Source organism: Carya illinoinensis, chromosome 9 (genome assembly GCF_018687715.1).
Source record: "Carya illinoinensis cultivar Pawnee chromosome 9, C.illinoinensisPawnee_v1, whole genome shotgun sequence".
Classification (NCBI taxonomy): domain Eukaryota; kingdom Viridiplantae; phylum Streptophyta; class Magnoliopsida; order Fagales; family Juglandaceae; genus Carya; species Carya illinoinensis.
The window spans coordinates 19,415,406-19,436,451 of NC_056760.1; the positions used below are offsets into that span (position 1 = coordinate 19,415,406).

The 21,046-nt window shown below is 33.0% G+C and overlaps 1 long non-coding RNA gene across 2 annotated transcripts; it reads left to right on the forward strand.

Annotated features, from left to right (window-relative positions):
• The first annotated feature begins 4,703 nt into the window (after nt 1–4,703).
• Nucleotides 4,704–6,980, forward strand: LOC122275430. 2 transcript variants are annotated; one of them, XR_006228547.1, is made up of 2 exons: nt 4,704–5,566; nt 6,495–6,980. It is a non-coding gene; the product is annotated as an uncharacterized LOC122275430 (long non-coding RNA). The 2 variants fall into 2 exon arrangements; XR_006228548.1 differs by having other exon boundaries at nt 6,515–6,980.
• The last annotated feature ends 14,066 nt before the right edge of the window (nt 6,981–21,046 follow it).

Here is a 21,046-nt window from a genome sequence, read left to right on the forward strand (position 1 = left end):
TTTTTTCCTGGCAGCCGCACGTAAGCTATAAGAATTTTTTATTTTTATATATTAAAGTAGTCTTCAAATAATTGCAGAAGAAACAGCTACACAAACAGGCATAAACAGCTACATACATAGGTACAAAAATATGAGGAGTGACGAAGATACAAAAAGTTTATATAAAAGTAAATTTACATATGATTTTATGTGATTTATTAGATCTATTTTATGATAAAAATAACTTTATAATTTAATGTATTACGTTAAGCTATATCATTTTATGGTGATTTTACTTTTGAAACGGATCACATAAAATTATATTAGTTTTTAGGTTTAATTTTTTTATACTTTCTTTGTATATGTAGCACTTTTCTTTATATAAAGTATTTCTCAAAATACATATGTGGTTTAAGGTCCTGTTTGATTTTTAGACTCAATTGAAATCAATTCAGCTTAGTTTAATTATAAGCTGATTTTAACATCCAAACACCAATATCTCAAATTAATAAACTCATCTAAACTCAAAACTTATTTACACGTAGAACCCATAATTTTTTTCAACTTAACACCTCTTTATAGGTGAGACTTACAACCTTTTTCAGTCTTTCATAAATATTTTTAAATTTATCTTAACATTCAAATACATCTAAATTTATCTTAGATGGATTTCATATAATTCACTGTACCAATTCAACTTATTACTATTCATAAAGAACTTAGCTTAGACCACTATTTAAATGCAACCAAATCAAATGCCCATAAAGGCAAAAAAAGTAGAAAGTTCAGCTCTTAAAAATCGTTGAACTTTGAAGTTGAAGGTGTGTAGTTGTAAAAAGGTATGCACGGTAGATGCGAAGTATGAATATATAATGAAAGATATAACCTTATAATCTCAAATACTATCGGATGAGTTAGCTTTGATACAAAGTAGGGTATAGAATCTGGAGGAAAGAAAAGAACAAATAAAGTGGGTAATACAATGCTGTTTTCTCTCGATTAATATTAATTAATTAGATCATATCAATCAAATAAAGTATGGCATTAACTGTTCAAGAAATTAAAAAAGAATGTAGGTAGGACGTGGACATGCATGCCCTACATGATTGATCCATGTAGGACAGGGAAGCTTTCTTTTTATTGGACAATGAAAAGAACTAGCTTGGCCTAGGAGGCAAAAATAGAACGAATTAAGAACAATCAATATTCATGAAATTAAAAAGCAGCTTTCAAATTATTTATATATATATATATATATTTAATAATACTGTAATATTTTAACTTAGTGAATAAGTGTCGTTGTCAATATTGGATAGTGTCGGTGCCTATATATATTAAAACAAGTTTAAAATGAAACTGCGGAAACCTCTTTTTAACAAAAAAGAAAAAAAAAAAAGAAAATAAAGGAATTATGGCTTGTAATTAATTAATATTATGCTCTTTCTTTTGATTTTAATTAGTAAAACCTCACCTTGAAGACTGGGAAAGATTGGTCCAAAAGAAAGGATGAATTCGGAAGGAGTAATTTATATTATAAAGTGTGTAATTGTTACGTAATTATTTTAAAAAAGAATAAAATTTATTATTAAAAAATTAATTTTTTTTTTATATAAACATCATATTTATTATTATTTTAAAAAAATATAATATGCTATTTATGTATTATATGATTGTAAATATTATTTTAAAAATATATTTTTATTTTTGTTGGACAATTAAGGTGGCGCCGATGCTAACACATTTTATGAGTCATGAGTTACGTACCTACCTACAGGTAGCTAGATAGCTAGGTATACACCTTGATTACCACGTCAACCTTATGTAATGCTCACAACTTACTTATTATTTCTTAAAATTAGATCAATACACCTTACCACGCCAACCTTTTACTTTTATATTTTTTTATTATTAAACTATAATTATTAGGTGATTGAATATGTATCATGCATGTAACGCTTGTTGATCAATATTAGTACGTAATTTCTTGGAAATTACTAAGATACATATTTACAATTAGCTTATATAGGAAAGGTTAATTGGATTTTTAAGGATATTGTTTAATTTACTCCAATTTCATGTGTTTTTTTACTCCCCGTCAACATGATGCTAGAGCCATTCTGCCTTAGTATTGGATCAACAATACTATTCTTGGTATAGTTATGAATAATATTACGTACAGTTATGAAATGTATAAGAGTTTCGTAATATTTCTTTTGAAAAAGAGTAGAGTGTACTATTAAAAAATTATTATTATTTATTTGGATTTTATATTTATTCATTTTTTAAAAAGATTGCGTAGCGCTTATACACTCCACGACTGTAAATATAATTTTTCTATAGTTATAATTATTGATGCGGCATATTAATTGGTCTATTAGAGATTAGAATAATGGTACTTTTTATCCTAAAACTCTCATCTCTAATCACATTTATTCACGTGACATATATTTCAAGTGACTTCATCTTTTAATTAATGATAACAACATCTATAAAACATACTACGTACAACAATATTACGATGAGATGATTAAATTTAAAACATACATATACATATATATGTCTTATAAAAACCATACTCTCTCAGTTAGGGGTACATGTTCTTCTAAAATATCGAAACCCTAGACATGGACAAGCGGCTCTGAGAATGGATGCCGGTTAATGCGCCAGATCACATGCAAGACTTCTTAGCCCGGAAATAGTACTGCACAGCAACTTACGCCATACCTACTAGAACCTGCAGAAGAAGACCAAAATGAAACTTCATTTTCAACCTTTTAGAAAGCACCAACCCTCTCTATATATAGCATGAATAGTCAAATAAATCAACTCAACTCACCTACCATGCGCATATATTAATAATATTTGTTGATTTGAAAACCTCTTTGTCTGTATAAATACACATGATACCTCTTTGTTTCGTTCAAAACTCCACTAGGCAGTCCACTCAGTGGTGACCATTAATTTTACATGTACAGATTAATTATTTTTCGTAGATGATCTCCTACCATCATGGGAATACAAAAGATGCTCCTGCATGCGGAGGATTCCACAATGCCACCATTATTTGATATGGGAAAAAGTTAGTATGCCCTTTAAATTTGCCTTCTCATTTTAACTGTTTATATGTTTAATTTTTTTTCTTTACTTAATAATTAAGAAAGTGATTTTAAGTATATTAATATTTTTTTCTTATTTTTTTAAAAAATTTAAATATCTTAAAAAAATAAATAAAAAATAAAATTAAATATATTAGTGGGCACGGTCAAAACTGGCTGGGCGGCACACTAACATCACCCTTTGATATATATCATTGTAGTGCATGCACGGATTAATGTTATCTTTATTTTAGCTTTCTTTTAACTATGGCCACTACTTTATCGATCCCGATCCATATTTCAAGCCATTAATTAGTGGATGATTGTTGTACCAGTTTTGCCTCCTTGTTCTAAGGAGATATTAATGCTAGCTAAAAGTATATATGCCATGTAAGATCACACTCAGTACTTTACAATTAAATTAATGGTACGGCATGCATTTCAAATCATAGGACTGCAATTAAAGGTAATTAAGATCATGATCGATCATGTGGATATGCAATCAATAAATAGCCAATGAATTGTTAAATTAGATGATTAATTTGAGGGGATTGCGTTTGGATCGATCCTCTAATTGAGTACGTGATAATTGCATATATATATATATATATATAGTAAAACTCGTTGAAACTTTTTGGGTAAAAGATCAACGAAATTAAAAGAAAAGAATACAAATATTAGTAGCGGCTTTTTGGATCAAGAATGCTTAGAATAGTACATCATTGTGATACTTCATCTGCTTGTTTGTATATATGGTTTTCTTGATAATTTGTTTTCTGTTTTTGGCCGTCCCGTTTGGTTTTCAATAGATCGAGGGTCCAAATGGAAAACTTGTATCATGATCAATGTACAAGCTATACATAGAGCTACATATTCAGGATCAATACCATATACAACGTACCAAACAAGATCGGTCATGTACATATATTGCAATGATGACTTCCAAGTATTCCGAGAAGTTTGGCATTGATTGCGCGCGGTTTCAACCCGTCCAAAATTTCAATTTGTGTGAGGTTGACTTCAGAGGTTTCAAACCGTCTGGAATTTCTTTTGATCACATGGTAAAACGTGCTGAATTTTGAAACTTGCCGGGTGTGACACGAGTACCATTGAAGATGCCATACATGTACATATCATGTTAGGGGACCATGACTTGTTAGAGTACTCTATTTATAAGAGTCATCATGTTCATGCATGTCATTTAATTTATTAATTATTACGTTATAAGGAGTTTTAATTTGGATTCTAATTACAAATTGCATGCGTGTTCAAATAAGCTGGAGACTTATGAGTCTAGTCAAGTGGTGATCTTAGAGTCATAGTTTAATTACTTTATATTTACGTATATTTTAATTAAATAATTATTTAAATTATTATTATTAATGGTTCTATTGTTTTAAATTTAACGTGATGTTTGTTGTATTATTTTATAATTTTCAAGTTGTGAAATTTATTTTGGTGTACTTTCTTGATATTAATTATTATTTTGTATTTAAATTTTTCTTTACTTTAAATTATTTTATTGTTGGGCTTTAAATTATTTTGTTGGGTTTATTCATTTTATTTTATTAATATTTAGTTGTAGTGTTTTTAATTGACTTTTTATTTCTTGGATTTTTATTTTTGGATTGGACTTGTTTCTAGTGGGTTGTTCTTTGATTTTGGGCCAAGCCCCTTCAGTTTTTGGGCCCAGCCCGTTTCACTACAAACCCAGCCCCCTTTCTCACTCAGATGGCGCCATTTTGTGCCAGCCCTTAGGGCTTGATTCTTTCCTTCTTCCTCTGCCGCACACAGCTTCTTCTTCTTCCTCCTTCTATTTTCTCATTTCTTCTTCTGCATTCGGTTGCCGCATCCCTCTTCCACCATTCTCATTTGGTATTTAGCTTGGTTTTTTATCTCTTTAATTATTTTGTCTCTTTTGCTGCAACCTGAGCCATCTCTTCTTCTCTTTTGCTTTTTTTATTTCATCTATTTATTTTTCCTGCAAGTCGATCTGAAGCCTCACTGTGCACCATCTTTCCTCTTCTTCATTTCTTTTGTATTCCTAGTTTGTGTTATGTAAAACCCTTTCATTTCCATTTGTTTTCCCCACAAATCGTGCCCTGTTTTAGCTCCCGAAATCATGCTATGTTCTTGGCCAAAACCGTGCGTCCATGCTCTAGTTTCTTGGTTCTTTATTCACCTCTATTTCCACATTTTCCTTCCTCAAATTTGAGTGCTTTTAGTGCCTTGTTTTGCCCAAAATAGTTAGTTCATTTTGGGTTTTGCTTGATTATTTTTGCTCTTGCTGTGAACCTTTTATTTTCCAGCTATCATCTTCTAATTTTATTTTAGTAAATCAGTTTTTTTTCCCAAAAACATCACTTCAAATTTTCTTGTTTTCGAAATCCATTTCTAGTTCCAAAAATCGTGATTTTTTGTGATTTCATTTCGAGGTCACTTTTGGCGTTAAATCGGGTTCTTGATCTTCCAGATTTTGCCTTTATAGATTTGTAAGTGATTTTCTAAAGAAATTTATGAGATTTAAATATATTTTTGCACTAACGATTTTCTAAAGTCTGTTGGTTGTGTTGGGGTTTGAGTCCGAGGAGTATGGGGGTCGGGTTGGATTCAAGGATGAGACTGTTTGTGGAACTTGGTTTATGCTTGGTGTTTTTATGTTGTGTTTGGTATCATGTTATTCATTTCATAATTTCATGCATGTTCATGTATTGTAAATGAAAACTGGGTTTTCATATGAGAATGATTTTTGGGTGTGTGTGTATCACAATCCCAAGCTGCCATGGGGTATTATCTCGGTGGAACTCTTTTGGTCATTCGGGAGCGTAATATACTAAGTGACGTCTCCTGAGTTGTTGTTAGACAACAACAGGATCAGACGTGATGGTAATGCTCTTGTGTCAACTTCGTGACCCCTTTGCTGCTGAGGCTAGAGGATGCTTGGCCACGAATGTGTTGGGTGCACAGCTGGGTATCGCTCGTTATGAAGTTACATACATGGTCGTTACTCGTGGAGTGACGAAGGGAGCCAGGGTGTAAGGAAGGTCCCTAGGGAAGATCATGACGCATATGAGATAATTTGGATAATGGGTTATTTTTTAGGAAAGTGGTGAGTTTTGATAAATGGATATGTGAACTATTTTATGGAAAAATTGTGGTTTTATGTTTGGCTCATTTTTTGAAAAAATGGCGGTTGTTTATTTTAATGGACTTGTTTTGGGCCAAATAGGATTTTGGCATGCGTTGGAAAATTGGTCATTTTTGGAAAAAATGATGTTTTGGTCTTACGCATGTTTCAGCATGTCCATGCATTTATATTGGTTGTTTAAATACGTTTTTATCTCATGGATTTTTTGGTTGATTACTTATTGAGATTCACAATCTCTCGTGGTATTCAAATCCTAATATTTCGTTTTATAGAATCGTGGATTTTGATGCAGATGAGGATGTGAGCCCAAGGGATCGGCCCCATCGGAGGAGTGAGTTGGAGTTGCTTTCTCGTGTTTGGGATTTGTTACTCTCTTTTGATGTGTACCTTTCGTTTGTATGATATTTTTTATTGGATTATTGTATAACTTTTGAAGGCATTTTATTTTAGGAGACTTGTATTTAAAATTCTAGTATTTAGTCAACTAAATTTAATTTATCCGCTGTGACTTTTGTTTTACATTTGTTACATGTGCACACACTTAGCACGTGTCTTTGGGGTGTGTGATTTGTGTTGTCAGCGTCTCGACATCACGATTTTTACATTTCCGTACGTGGGAGTTGATGCATCACAAGTGATATCAGAGTTGTTCGACTCTGGGTAAAACGACAAGTCCTGTAGGCACAGTACCAGAAAATTTTTAATGATTTACTTTGAATTTATTTTATTTAAATTGAATTTATTTCATTTAACTTGAACTTATTTTATTTTAATTTGTTTTGTTTTATCTTGTTCTATTTTGTTCTATTCGGTTTTATTTTTAATTTGAAAAGTGGGGTTAAGGGTTACGCTATGACAGGAAGATGGTACGATCGAGAATACTATTGTTAGGCATGAACATTTAGTATAGTAGGCTTGAACTCTTAGCAATGTAGTTTACTTTTATAATATCGAGACTTGAAGGTAACAACATAGTCTAGGTGATCTCTTTAGAGTAGGACTAAAAGTCACAACTGAGGAGGGGAATACCTTTAAATCATTTAGGATACTTGAGGTCTTAGATTTCGTAGGGTTTATGGATTGAGTTTATAAAATGGGAGGGTGTAAGTTCAATGAACTTCAATGATAGATTTATGATAATTTCATTTAAGGTTTGAGGCCCTATAGATTTTATGAATCAAGTTTGTGGGATTTAAGGTAGTAAGTTCAACAAGCATTTGAGGGATTAGATTAAATCATAAGTTTTAGATCTTGTCAACTCTGATGAGCAATTTGATAACAATTAGGGCTTTAGAATCTACAAGCTTTATAAGGTAATTGTTTTTATATCTAGGTTCATCGATCTTGAGGATTTTAGAAAATGATTCTTATATAGTTTAAGGTTTTAGAATTGCAGATTTGAAAGATTGATTTCTAATAAGATTTGGGATTTTAGTTCTGCTAACTTGGTGTGCTACCTTGATCTATTTTGGAGATTGATTAGTTTGTAACCATTAAAATGAGGTTGATCAGAGTAGAGTTATTGATATAGGCACTTTCAAGGATAGAATTTCTTTGTGGATTGAAGGTATTGCTTTAGTTCGTGTATTTCTCTGAGAATTGAAGATATTGATCTAATTCAAAAAATGATTGTTTCTAGCTTGAGGTTATAGTGGTAGGATTAGGATTTGATCTATATCAATTTTAAGGATAATAGATGATGCAGATTTAGGGAATGATTTTTGTTGATTTTGAGGATATAGGTCTAGATGATGGAAATGGCAGTGATGGATCACTTTCATGTTTGGAGGATTATTGGTTTTGGCTAAGGGTGCATGAGGTTGATGCATAGTAGTGGTGGGTGTGTATGGATTTTGGAGAGTATAGGTCCTAGTTTCATTTTTTTGGCTTGGAAGAAGTGGTTTTGGTAGGTGTTGAAGTGGAGTCAATATGATAGTATTCAATTCAAGAGGTCTTAGCCTTAGATTTTGATAAGTTGATTGAAGTGTTCAGTTGAAGCGTGATACTCAATGAAGTAATGGTTGGCGGTAATTGTTGTGATTATATTCAGGAATTACTTGTGACTTGAAGTCACACAGGAATTTAAATTTTTGAGGTTATACTTTCTCTTGGAGATCTAGTGTCCAGTTGGGAGAATTGTGGACATTGGTGTTTAAGTTGAAGAGGGATTGTTGGGTCACCATGTGTGGTGTATGATAAAGTTTTGGAAGTTGAAGCTTAGGCATCAACTAGGGGTGTACAGAGAACCGTAGAACTGACCTCCACCGACGGCAACCGACCGCCGGACGCTGGAACTGGCAAAGAATCGGTAGGCTGGTAGTAGAAAATAATGAAAACCGACTTTGGTCGTCTCGGTCCCGGTTCGACCACACAGAAAACCGTTGAACCGACTGACCATATATTATTATATTTTTTTAATATATACCTTATATAAAATAACGCTGTTTCATATGAAAAGACGTCGTTTTGTTTAAATGTCTCAGCAAAAAAAATTAAAGGCAACGACGTCGTTTGGTTTCAACCAAATGGTGTTGTTTTGTTGGGAACGGGTTAGGGTTACCTTCCCCTTCCCCTTTTCTCTCTTCTACCAGAGTCCGCCGCCCCCCTGATTTTTTCTCAGTCTTTCTGAGTCTTTCACAGTCTCACTCTCTCGTGTGTCGTGCTTGCTTGCAAACTCCCATTCAAGATTCAATGGCACCTCCGTGACTTAGTGGTAACCTCCATTCAACGGTGTTGCAGACAAACCCGTGACTCCCTCACGCCTCCATGTTTTCCTCCGGCCTCTGTGACTCCCTCCGGCCTCTGTGAGCATTCTCTTCTCTTATCCCTTCATATATAAATTAACAATATATAAATTATTTATTGTTAACTTATATATATAAATGTTAACGTATATACTATATAATCTGTTATCAGTTATTGTTAATATAATATATAGTATATACTATAGTAACTATATACTATATTAACATATATATAATCTGTTAATATATAATCCGTTATATATATATATAATCTGTTAATATATAATCTATTATATATATATATTAACTTATATATATAATCTGTTACTATATAATCTGTTATCAGTTATTGTTAATATACTATATGGTATATTGTATATACTATATATATAATCTGTTATATATATAATCTATTAATATATAATTTGTTATATATATATTAACTTATATAATCTGTTATATATATATTAACTTATACAATCTATTATATATAATCTGTTATATAGATTAACTTATATAATCTGTTATATAAGGTTTTTCTTTCTTAATATTTTTGAGCATTTAATCAATTTTATCAAGAGTTTTCGCCTATTTTGTTTAAAAACAAGTTTTGGCCTTGTCTCTAGTAAAATAATCAAGGGTTTTTCAATAGTCATGAAACAGGTTTTGAAGCTAAGGTAGAAATTGGATTTTTTTTTATCTTTTCTTCAATTCGACCCAATTGTTGTCCAATGGTTTGAAGATAAGTATTTGAAAAATTATTCTGTTGAATAATCTTTTTTGTTTCAGATAAAACTGTAGTAATCTTCTTGTCATTAGACTTTGTGTTGGATGTTTTAAAAGGGGAAACAATTAAATCAACTCCTAAATGAGAAATGACTATTGCCTCTGAATGAGGATGACTAGATTTAACAGTAACCTTTCATTCTTCCTTGACAAAATTGGTTTTTAAAACATTTAAGCTATTTTTTGAAATATATTAATTTTCCACAAAATCAAATAAAAGAATATGTTTTTGAAGTTCGTTCATCTTTTCTTTCCATTTGCATTTAACACGTAATTTTTCAGAATCAGCAAAAGTCACATGATAAGTTTTTCTCTTATCACAGTTTTCTTTATAATTGTATTCCTTAAATAAAGAAATTAAATCAATTTAAAAATAATCTTTGGAAATAACACAAAGTTGATTCTGAACACTGGATATTGAAACAAGAAAAAGCATCAACGCCTCCATTTTACTATGTTTAAGAGATACTAGGCACAATCGATTTGAAACTAGCATTCTTGGAATGATTCAATCTTCTTTGTTCAATTGTTCTGTTTACTTTGATTGTTTTCCTGATTTTCCTCTTGCTTTAAGTGATCCCAATATTTTTAAAGCTTTAACTTTAAATATTGCTACTTCAGGATATGACATGATCAAAGGTAGCAAACCTCTTGTTGTTGTTTACTGTATTTATTATAGGGTTTTAAAATCGACTTAGTTGTTTTAAAATCCACAAGAGATAAAACTTTGTTGATTCAAAGCTCAACTCCTGATGCGAACATTCAAGTTCTGAAAATGATTTTCTGGAAAGATATTACCCTTCCTAGAGAATGGATTTTAGAATGTGAAGTTCCTCCTGCTCCTATTTTAAATGATGAACCCGATCTTGATTATATTAAACAATATTTAGACTATACTATTAAAATTAGTTTTGATCAAACTCCAGCACCAAGTTTCAGGAGAAACTCTTTTGCTGGATCTAGATCCTCTTTTATTGGTTCTGTCTTAGAAAATTCAGATAGAAGAGACCAAAATCTCAAAGTCTTTCTTGAAGATTCTGCAAAAGCAGCCCAACCTGTTTTAAACAATTCTGATTTAAAACTAGAAGGACTTTCTACATCCTCTTAGATTACTTTTGCTTTTTACTCAACCAAGGATGTTGAAACATCCAAAGGTAAACCCATAAAGGATGAAGCCAATAAGGATGATGAAGATACTTCGTCTTTGTCTCTTACAGCTTCAGATATAGTTGCACTTGTTGCTCTTACTCTACCCAATCAACTTTGTGTTATTGCCAAAGATTATTTTTAAATTGATTTAATTTCTTTATTTAAGGAATACAATTCTAAAGAAGATTATGATAAGAGAAAAACTTATCAAGCGACTTTTGCTGATTCTAAAAAGTTACGTGTTAAATGCAAATGGAAAGAAAAGATGAACGAACTTCAAAAACTTATTCTTTTCTTTGATTTTGAAAATTACTATATTTCAAAAAATAGTTTAAATGTTTTAAAAACTGATTTTGTCAAGGAAGAAGGAAACACTGTATACAATCAGTAAAGTAGAGATACAATGAATAATAAAAGTAAACAGTATCAATTCGTGATTGAATAGTAGAGATATAATAAATAATAAAAGTAAACAGTATCAATCCGTGATTGAATAGTATATTCAATCTTGTTAGAATATTGTGGCTGTAATTCAATGTCTTGAGCTGTCAGCCTTAGTGGAACATAATTAGATCAGTCATAAGAGAGTGTGTGAGTGCCTTCTGAATCATGTCCAAAGCAGTTGCTATAGGAGGCTATTGAAGACGCTTCTGAATCTGAATCAGAGTTATCTTCTTTCATTGACTGTTGAAGCAAGTAAATTAAATTCTTCTTTGTAAGTCCTTTGAGAACCTTCTTCTTGGACATAGAAGATTTAACAGATTTTTTCAGAAGATGAAGCATTTGCTTTCTCTTTTGTTGAAGTAGCTTGTGCCTGGATTAAGGGATATTCGGGCGTTGAAGATCGATTAATAGCAGGGAAGTCTACAGAGTTCTTTAGGTCTGGAGCAGCTTGTGCAAACTCCTTAGAAACAACATTAATAATATTCTTCATGTGAGGGAATATGGTATCGGAACCAATTCTTCGGCTCTTGGTAATTGATAGTTCCTAATTACTTCTCTTCATTTCATTTGTCTTGTTGTTTTTCAAACCAAAGACCGAGTTCCTACTCTGTCCAGTTATTTCCAAACTTGTTAAGAGACCTACTGTCTTGTAAGACCTATTGCTAGAAGAGCGTAGGGCAATTGGACGCCAGGGTGAGATAAGGTATGAGAGTACCTAGGACTTCTGAGGTGCGAGGCACTGTTTTGATTAATAACAAAATAAGTAGAATGTTTAGATCTAATTCAACTATTAGTTCTAGCTCTAGGATTGAACCCCCTAATATCATTAATGAGGAATATTTTTCTGTTGAAGAAACTGATTCTTTTGTTGATCTGAATCGATGGACTATTCCGCTGATTCAACCAAAAACTATTTACCAAACAAATTAGTTTTAGCTTAAATTTAGTTCTGCATTCAAAGTTAAAATTGTTGAACAAACTTATGCTATTTCAAATTCCCAAGAAAAATGTTATCTTTTAACAGAAAATCCATACAAAATTTCTTGTCAAAAGGATACAAGTTTTTAGATATCGGATCTGTTCAAGTTGCTGTCAAATCTTTAACAAGGAAAGGCATCAACGCCTCTATTTTACTACGTTTAAGAGATACTAGGCACAACCAGTTGAACTGAACTCATTCATGTAAGAGGAAGAAGCCTTTGTTTCTAGGAGTAGAAACAATTCTTCTATATATATATATTAGCTTATATAATCTGTTATATATATATTAACTTATATAATCTGTTATATATATAATCTGTTAATAGATATTAACTTTTATAATCTGTTATATATATATTAGCTTATATAATCTGTTACATATATAATTTGCTATTGAGTTATTGTTAATTATATATATAATCATAATAATCTATTATTGAGTTATTGTTAATTATTTATATAAATTGAGAGAAGATGAATGAACAACCTAGATTAGAGCATTAGACTTATGATGTTTGCCATGTTGCAAACTAGCTGCTGGGATATTTTATTTTATGTTTGCCATGTTTCAAACTTGTGATGTTGTATGGGATCTTAAAAATTATAAACATATAATATTTATATTTTGTTTTATAATTTAGATGGATTCTTCTTCGTCTCCGATTGATGTTGATACAAATAAACCTCAACCAACAATTAATATGGAAGAAGATGTGAGAGAGACCCAAACATCAAAACCCCCTAGTGCCCCTACTAGTAGTACTTGTCCATTACCTAAGAAACGAAAAGGGATGGACAAGTCGATTGTATGGAATCATTTTACGAAGGTGGATGATTGTCCTGTAGATGATCCGAAGACTAAATGTAATTATTGTGACAAGATATACACTTGCCACTCAAAGATGAATGGAACTTCAACGATGTAAAATCATTTGCCTTCATATCGTAAAAATCCTCATAAACGTAGACCTTTGGATTGGTACCAAAAAAACATTGACAGGTGAGACATCACCTGAGGAGGGGGTTGGAGAGAGTGATGGTAGTATATTAAGGACTCTTGTAACCCACAAATTTAGTGAAGAGATTACGAGGTTGGCTATTGTAGAAATGGTAATTATTGAAGAGATGCCATTTAGGGTTGTTGAAGGACAGGGATTTAGAAAATTTGCTTGGTCTCTTGAACCCGGGTATAAAGTGCCATGTCGTGTCACAGTTGCAAGAGATTATATGAAGTTGTATGAAGTAGAAAAGGGAAAACTTAAAAAAGTGTTTATAGGTAGTGGCATGACGATTTCATTGACGATAGATACATGGACATCGATATAGAATTTGAATTATATTTGTTTAACTGTACACTTCATTGATAAGAATTGGAAATTGCAGAAAAAAATAATTATTTTTTGTTTAATCCCTAATCATCGAGAGGATACCATTGGAAGATATGTTGAGTCATGCTTGCTTGATTGGGGCATTGATAGAATATTTACTGTAACTGTTGATAATGCAAGTTCGAATGATATTGCAATTTCCTATTTGAAATAGTTTTTGATAGGGAATGTGTTGGGGTAAGTATATACACATGAGATGTTGTGCCCATATATTGAATCTTATTATGAGTGAGGGTTTGAAAGAGTGCAATGATGCCATTACAATGGTTAGAAATGCAGTTAGATATGTGCTTTCATCTCTCGCAAGATTAGACAAGTTTGAGAGATGTGCAGAAAAAGAAAAAATTGATTGTAAGAAAATGTTGTGTCTTGATGTATAGACACGATGAAACTCAACCTATTTGATATTGGAGGCGGCTGAGAAGTTTGAGAAGGCTTTTAGGCTGATGGAGAGTGAGGATTATAATTTCCTCTCTTACTTTGATGATGGGCACATGGGACCTCCTAAAGCTACGAAGTGAGAGACAGTGCGGGTGTTTGTCAAGTTTTTGGAGATGTTTTATGAAGCCACTATTAGATTTTTAGGATCTTTATATGTGACAGCCAACACTAGTTTTTTAGAGATTTGTGATCTCCAAACTGAATTGATTATGCTGAGCGAGAGTACTAATAGTTGTTTGAGGAGTATGACCATAAACATGAGAACCAAATATGATAAGTATTGGGGGTCATTAGATATGATGAACTTGTTCATGTTAATTGCTATTGTGCTTGATATATGAAGTAAGTTAGGACTTCTTACTTTCCATTTGAAGAAAATTCATGATGAGTTTCATGCTGAGGAGTTGGTTTCGAATGTGAGATAGGTATTAGCAGATTTGTATGTAGAGTATAATGCTACATTTGGTTCCACCACAAGTACCCCAGTTTCTTAACCCCCTCCAACATCTAGATCCATGAACGAAGGTGATGACAAACGTGAGACCAAATGGTTCCAAGAGTGGTATAGGGCATCTTCCGCCATGGGATCTAGTATTACCAAAATTGCAATGGATCGATATTTATCAGATGGTTGTGAGGCACTCAGCGCATCGTTTGACTTGTTGACTTGGTGAAAAATAAATGAGGCTAATTATCCTATACTTGCGAGGATTGCACGAGACTTATTGACCATGCCTGTTTCCATGGTTGCGTCTGAGTCAGCATTTAGTACGAGAGGTCATGTGCTTGATCCTTTTCGGAGTTTGTTGGCTCCGAGAACTGTTGAGGCACCTATTTGCACTCAAAATTGGTTAAGGCATCCGTCAACGCCCATTGATATCCGAGAGGCTATGGATAATGTGGAGATTTTTGTAGTAGAATCAGGTAATGTTTTATTTGTTTTCATTGTAATTTAATTTTGCATATTTTTCATAATATGAATTCACTAACATTTGAACGTGACAAGTATTGACGATTGAAGATTGAAGGCTTGAAGCAGTAATGAGTGAACATGAAGATCGATATTTTTAATTTTTTGCATTGTTGCTATGTTTAAGTCTTTAAGACAAATTGTTTTCATTTATTTATGTTATTTTTTTACTTTTATTTTTGCTATGCTTAAGACAACTTGGCTTGTTTTGTAACTTTGTAATATGTAATACTAAATATCTAGTGAAGTTATTTTTATTTAATTTTAATTATGTAGTAAGTAATATAGTAATTAGTTAGTTATTATGATGAATGATGAATGCTTTAGTTATTTATTGTTTTTAATATGATGAATGATGAATTTACAAGATCTTGGATGATGAATTGAATGATTAGTTAAGAACAAAAACTTAAAAATCCGATTGGTTTCAGTTTAGACAAAAAACCGAACCGTTTTGGTCGGTTTTCAACCCTAGCATCAACGATGGATAACTTAACCAGATTTATGAGGTAATAAAGCATTAGGAACCAAGAGTGTTGTGCAATAGTTCTTGGTGGACCGGAGATTTGAACAGCATGGCCTGCTTTGAGGTTTAATCGTGATGTACTATTGAAGGAACTTTTTTTTTTTGATAGGAAAACTTCATACTTAATCAGACTAGATGATTACAGCTTTGAATATCAAGACAAAAATATTGCAAACAGAAAGAGGGGACTGATCCCATCCACAAATCAGTATCATCAATAGACCACGCATGCTTAGCAAGTGCATGAGCCACTTGATTTCCAGTTCTGAGGACATGCTGGACGTGATGCTCTTCAAAACAGCTGAGTTAATTCCTGACTTCCATCAACAAGTTACCTTGGAGTGATAAGGATTCTTAGGGACCCAACTTGTGAGAACTTGGACGTGCATAATGAAGTAAGAAAGGAGGTCCAAATGTGGTTGGAGAGAGAGGAATTAATGTGGAAGCAAAGGTCAAAAGTGCAATGGTTATGCTGTGGAGATCAGAATACTAAATACTTTCATCAAAAAGCATCCCAACGTAAGAAGAGAAACTTTATACAAAAACTGAAAGATGAAAATGACTTATGGAGAGAGGGAGTACAAAGGGATATGTTGATTAGAAGCTATTTTAATGGCCTTTTCACTGCATCACATGAGAGAGGATCCATGGATATTCTTGAAGGGATCAAAGCTAGAGTCACTGCTACTATGAATGCTGATTTGGACAGAATTTTTGAAGCGGAGGAGGTCTATGCAGCGTTGAGACAAATGCACCCTAATAAGGCTCCTGGTCCAGATGGCATGCCACCAATATTTTTCCAAAAATATTGGCACATTGTTGGTGACAAAACCACTGCAGCAGTGTTGGAAGTCCTCAACACAGGTCATTTTCCTACTGATTTCAATAAAACTCATATTGTTTTAATTCCAAAGACTGATTCCCCTTCTTTTGTGTCTGACTTTAGACCCATTAGTTTGTGTAATGTCATTTATAAGCTTATTGCCAAAGTCATTACCAATAGATTGAAAGCTATTTTACCCTGCATTATCTCTGATACACAAACTGCATTTGTACCAGGAAGACTCATCACTGATAATGTACTAGTAGCTTAGGAGCTAGTACACCACCTTAAACAGAAGAGGAAAGGGAAGAAAGGCTTTATGTCTATGAAACTGGATATGTCTAAGGCTTACGATTGAGTAGAATGGGATAGTTGTACTAATACTAGAGCTTATAAGAGTAGAAGCAACTGGGCAAGTGCCATGAAGGTTTTAATAATGTTTTGGTGAATTCAATGATGGTTCGCATTGACTTTAGTCATCGCTATATTAGATGGTATTCAGAATTTAGGTGATGAGCTTTTAAGTATAGGTTGTTGAATAAAAGTTTATAGGCGCTCTTATTGGTTGGCTGAGATGGATTCGAGTCTTTTAGGGTAAGTTCTTTATCTTAGATGGGACGTGTGTATTTTGAGATGATGTTACTTGTTCTCAATCTGGGATGCTGAGGTTGATTGATACTGGTTTTCTATCAATGATGGTGGATGTATTTTGCAAAATATTGATTTTGATTAAGGTAGCGAGAGCCAACTGAGGAATAAGTGTGATAATTCATGGTTTTTGGAGATATTATTTTCTACCAAAATGTGGTAAAGGTTTTCTTGTTAGTAGGTGTTGATCTAGCTTGTATTCAATGGTGTTAATTTATTAGGGCATAATTTTATGCTTTTGGCGAAGTATCAAAGTGCGTAGCGAGAGCGTGATATTTTGTGATATAGTTGGAAGTTCAAACTTCGTGCCGATCTTGAGGAATTAGAGGTGACTTGAACTTTTGAGATGATGCTTGTAGTTGGAGATTAATCTTTTGGTTGGGCAGATTATGCTTATTGATGGTTAACAAAAGAAGTGGCTAAAGAGTTACCAAAGTGTAGTATACAACAAATATTTGAAAGTTAGCATAGGAGTCAATTGAGGTTAGCATGGATTATCGTATAGAGCTATTAGTCATTGGGATTTCTTAGGTGTTGTATTAGGTTCTTGTGGAAATGAGGATTTTGGATTTACATAGCTACCCTAGGAGTACTAAATGTGATGTGCCACTTGGAGACTAGTGCGAGCATAATGGAATTGCATGTAGGAGTAGACATGAGAAAGCAATACCCATAGTTGTTTGGGCATCATTGATGGTATGTTTCTCTCAAAGGTGTGCTATTCTGAGTTGTATCTTGGACGAAATTTTATTTAAGGGGGGAGGATGTGATACCCCATATTTAAGTGTATTTTAATTAAATAATTATTTAAATCATTATTATTAATGGTTCTCTTGTTTTAAATTTAACATGATTTTCGTTATATTATTTTGTGATTTCCAATTTGTGAAATTTATTTTGATGTGCTTTCTTGATATTAATTATTTTTTTGTATTTAAATTGCTCTTTACTTTAAATTATTTTATTGTTGGGTTTTAAATTATTTTGTTCTTGGGTTTAATCATTTTATTTTATTAATATTTAGTTGTAGCGTTTTTATTTATTTTTTATATATTTTTATTGTGTGTTTTTTTTTTTTAAATTTCTTGGACCTTTATTTTCGGATTAGGCTTGTTTCTAGTGGGTTGTTCTTTGATATTAGGCCAAGCCCCTTCAGTTTTTGGGCCTAGCCTGTTGCACTACAAACCTAGCCCCCTTTCTCCCCCAAATGGCGCCATTTTGCACCAGCACTTAGGCTTAATTCTTTCCTTCTTCCTCTACTGCACACAGCTCATTCTTCTTCTTCTTCTTCCTTCATTTTTCTCATTTCTTCTTCCCCATTTGGTTGCCGCTACCCACTTCCATTCTCATTTGGTATTTAGCTCTTTTTTTATTTTTATTTTTTATTTTATATCTCTTTAATTATTGTGTCTCTTTTGCAGCAACCCGAGCCATCTCTTCTTCTCTCTTGCATTTTTATTTCATATGTTTATTTTTCTTACAGGTCGGTCTGAAGCCTCTTTGCTCACTATCTTTCCTCTTCTTCATTTCTTTTGTATTCCTAGTTTATGTTGTGTAAAACCTTGTATTTCCATTTGTTTTTCCACACAAATCGTGCCCTATTTTAGCTCCTGAAATCATGCTCTGTTCTTAGCCAAAACCGTGCTCCCATGCTCTAGTTTCTTAGTTCTTTATTCACCTCCATTTCCACATTTTCCTTCTGCAAATTTGAGTGCTTTTAGTGCCCTATTTTGCCCAAAATCGCGAGCTTCATTTTGGGTTTTGCTTGATTATTTTTGCTCTTGCCATGCACTTCTTACTTTTCAGCCATCATCTTCTAATTTTATTTTAGTAAATTAGCTATTTTTCCCAAAAATATCACTTCAAATTTTTTTGTTTTGAAACCCATTTTCAGTCCCAAAAATCGTGATTTTTGGTGATTTCATTTCGGGCTCGCTTTTGGCTTTAAACTGGGTGCTTGATCTTCTGGATTTTACCTTTTTAGCATTGTAAGTGATTTTCCAAAGAAATTTATGAGATTTAAATATATTTTTGCACTAACAATTTCCTATAGTTTGTTGATTGTGTAGGGCCATGCATCTGAGGAGTATGGAGGTCAGGTTGGATTGGAGGATGGAACTATTTGTGGAATTTGGTTTATGCTTGGTGTTTTTATGTTGTGTTTGGTATTATGTTATTCATTGCATAATTTCATGCATGTTCATGTGTTGTAAATGAAAACTGGGTTTTCATATGAGAAGGATTTTTGGGTGCATGCATATTATGATCCTGAGCCGAGATGGGGCATTATCTTAGTGGAGCTCCTCTGGTCACTCGGGAGCGTAATATATTCTATGACGTCTCCTGAATTGTTGTTGGGTGACAATGGAATCAAACCAGGATGGTAATGCTCTTGTGTCGCCTTCGTGGCCCCTTTGTTGGTGGGAATTAGAGAATGCTTGGCTACAAACGCACTGGGCGTGGAACTAGACATCGCTCGTTACGAAATCACATGCACGTTTGTTACCCGTGGTATGACGAAGGGAGATAGGGTGTGCGGATGGTCCTAGGCGAGATCATGGTGCATACGAGATAATTTGGATAATGGGTCATTTTCTGGAAAAATAGCGAGTTTTGATAAATGGATTTGTGAACCATTTTTTGGGAAAATTATGGTTTTATGCTTGGGCCATTTTCTGAGAAAATAGAGAGTGTTTATTTTAATGGACTTGTTTTGGACCAAATGAGATTTTGGCGTGTATTAGAAAATTGGTCATTTTAGGGGAAAATGATGTTTTGGTCTCATGCATGTTTCAGCATGTACATGCATTTATGTTGGTTGTTTAAATGTGTTTTTATTTCATGGATTGCTTGGTTGATTACTTACTGAGATTCATAATCTCACGTGGTATTCGAATCCTATAGTTCCGTTTTATGGAATCATAGATTTTGATGTAGATGGGGATGTGAGCTTGAGGAATCGGCTCCACCGGAGGAATGACCTGGGGTTGCTTTCTTGTGTTTGGGATTTATTTCCCTCTTTTGCTGTGTACCTTTAGTTTATATTATATTTGTTTAATTAGATTACTGTATAACTTTTGAAGGCATTTTATTTTGTGAGACTTGTATTTAAAATTCTAATACTTAGCCGACTAAATTTAATTTATCTATTGCGATTTTAGTTTTACACTTATTGCATGTGCACATATTTAGCCATTGTTGTTGGGGTGCGTGACCTGTGTTGTCAGTATCTCGACGTCACAATTCCTGTATTTCCATACCTGGTAGTCGGAGCGTCACATTTAGGGTTTATTTACTTGTATTTTCATATTAATAGAAAGAATGATCAGAAGAATTATGATCGATCTTGCACAAAAACAACTTTTAATGTTGATCAATGGGTGCTTACAATTCTGCGAATAATAACGAAATAGTTTTTGAACAGTAGTGATCTAGTTTGAGAATATCTAAAGGCATCAAACATAGACCGAATCAATATCATGATCACCTAACTTTGTTAATCGGTAGGCATAGGACCTCTCGAAGCGTCCTTCTACAAGAAAAAGTTTGTCTAATTAACTAACTTTTCCTGTTACATGTTCGATTAATTGGGCACGTAACAATTAGTATTCAAAGCCATATTAATTATCCCATACCCAATCCCATTGGAATTAAAAAAAAAAAAAATTGCATATATAGAGAAGAAAATTATAACGCGAGAAAGACAATGACGGTAATTTTGAACCAATCTATTAGGATTGGGAGCCCGTGGTCGTTTACAAGAAGCCTTCCAATGCCATCATAAAAAACAGAAAAAAAAGAAAAAAAGAAAAAGAAAATAAGGAGCAAATAAGATCAGCACAGGAGGTAAGCTTGATTCATGATTATCTAGTTACATTATGGGTAGGATAAACAAGGCACAACAGCAAACAAGAGCCATAGATA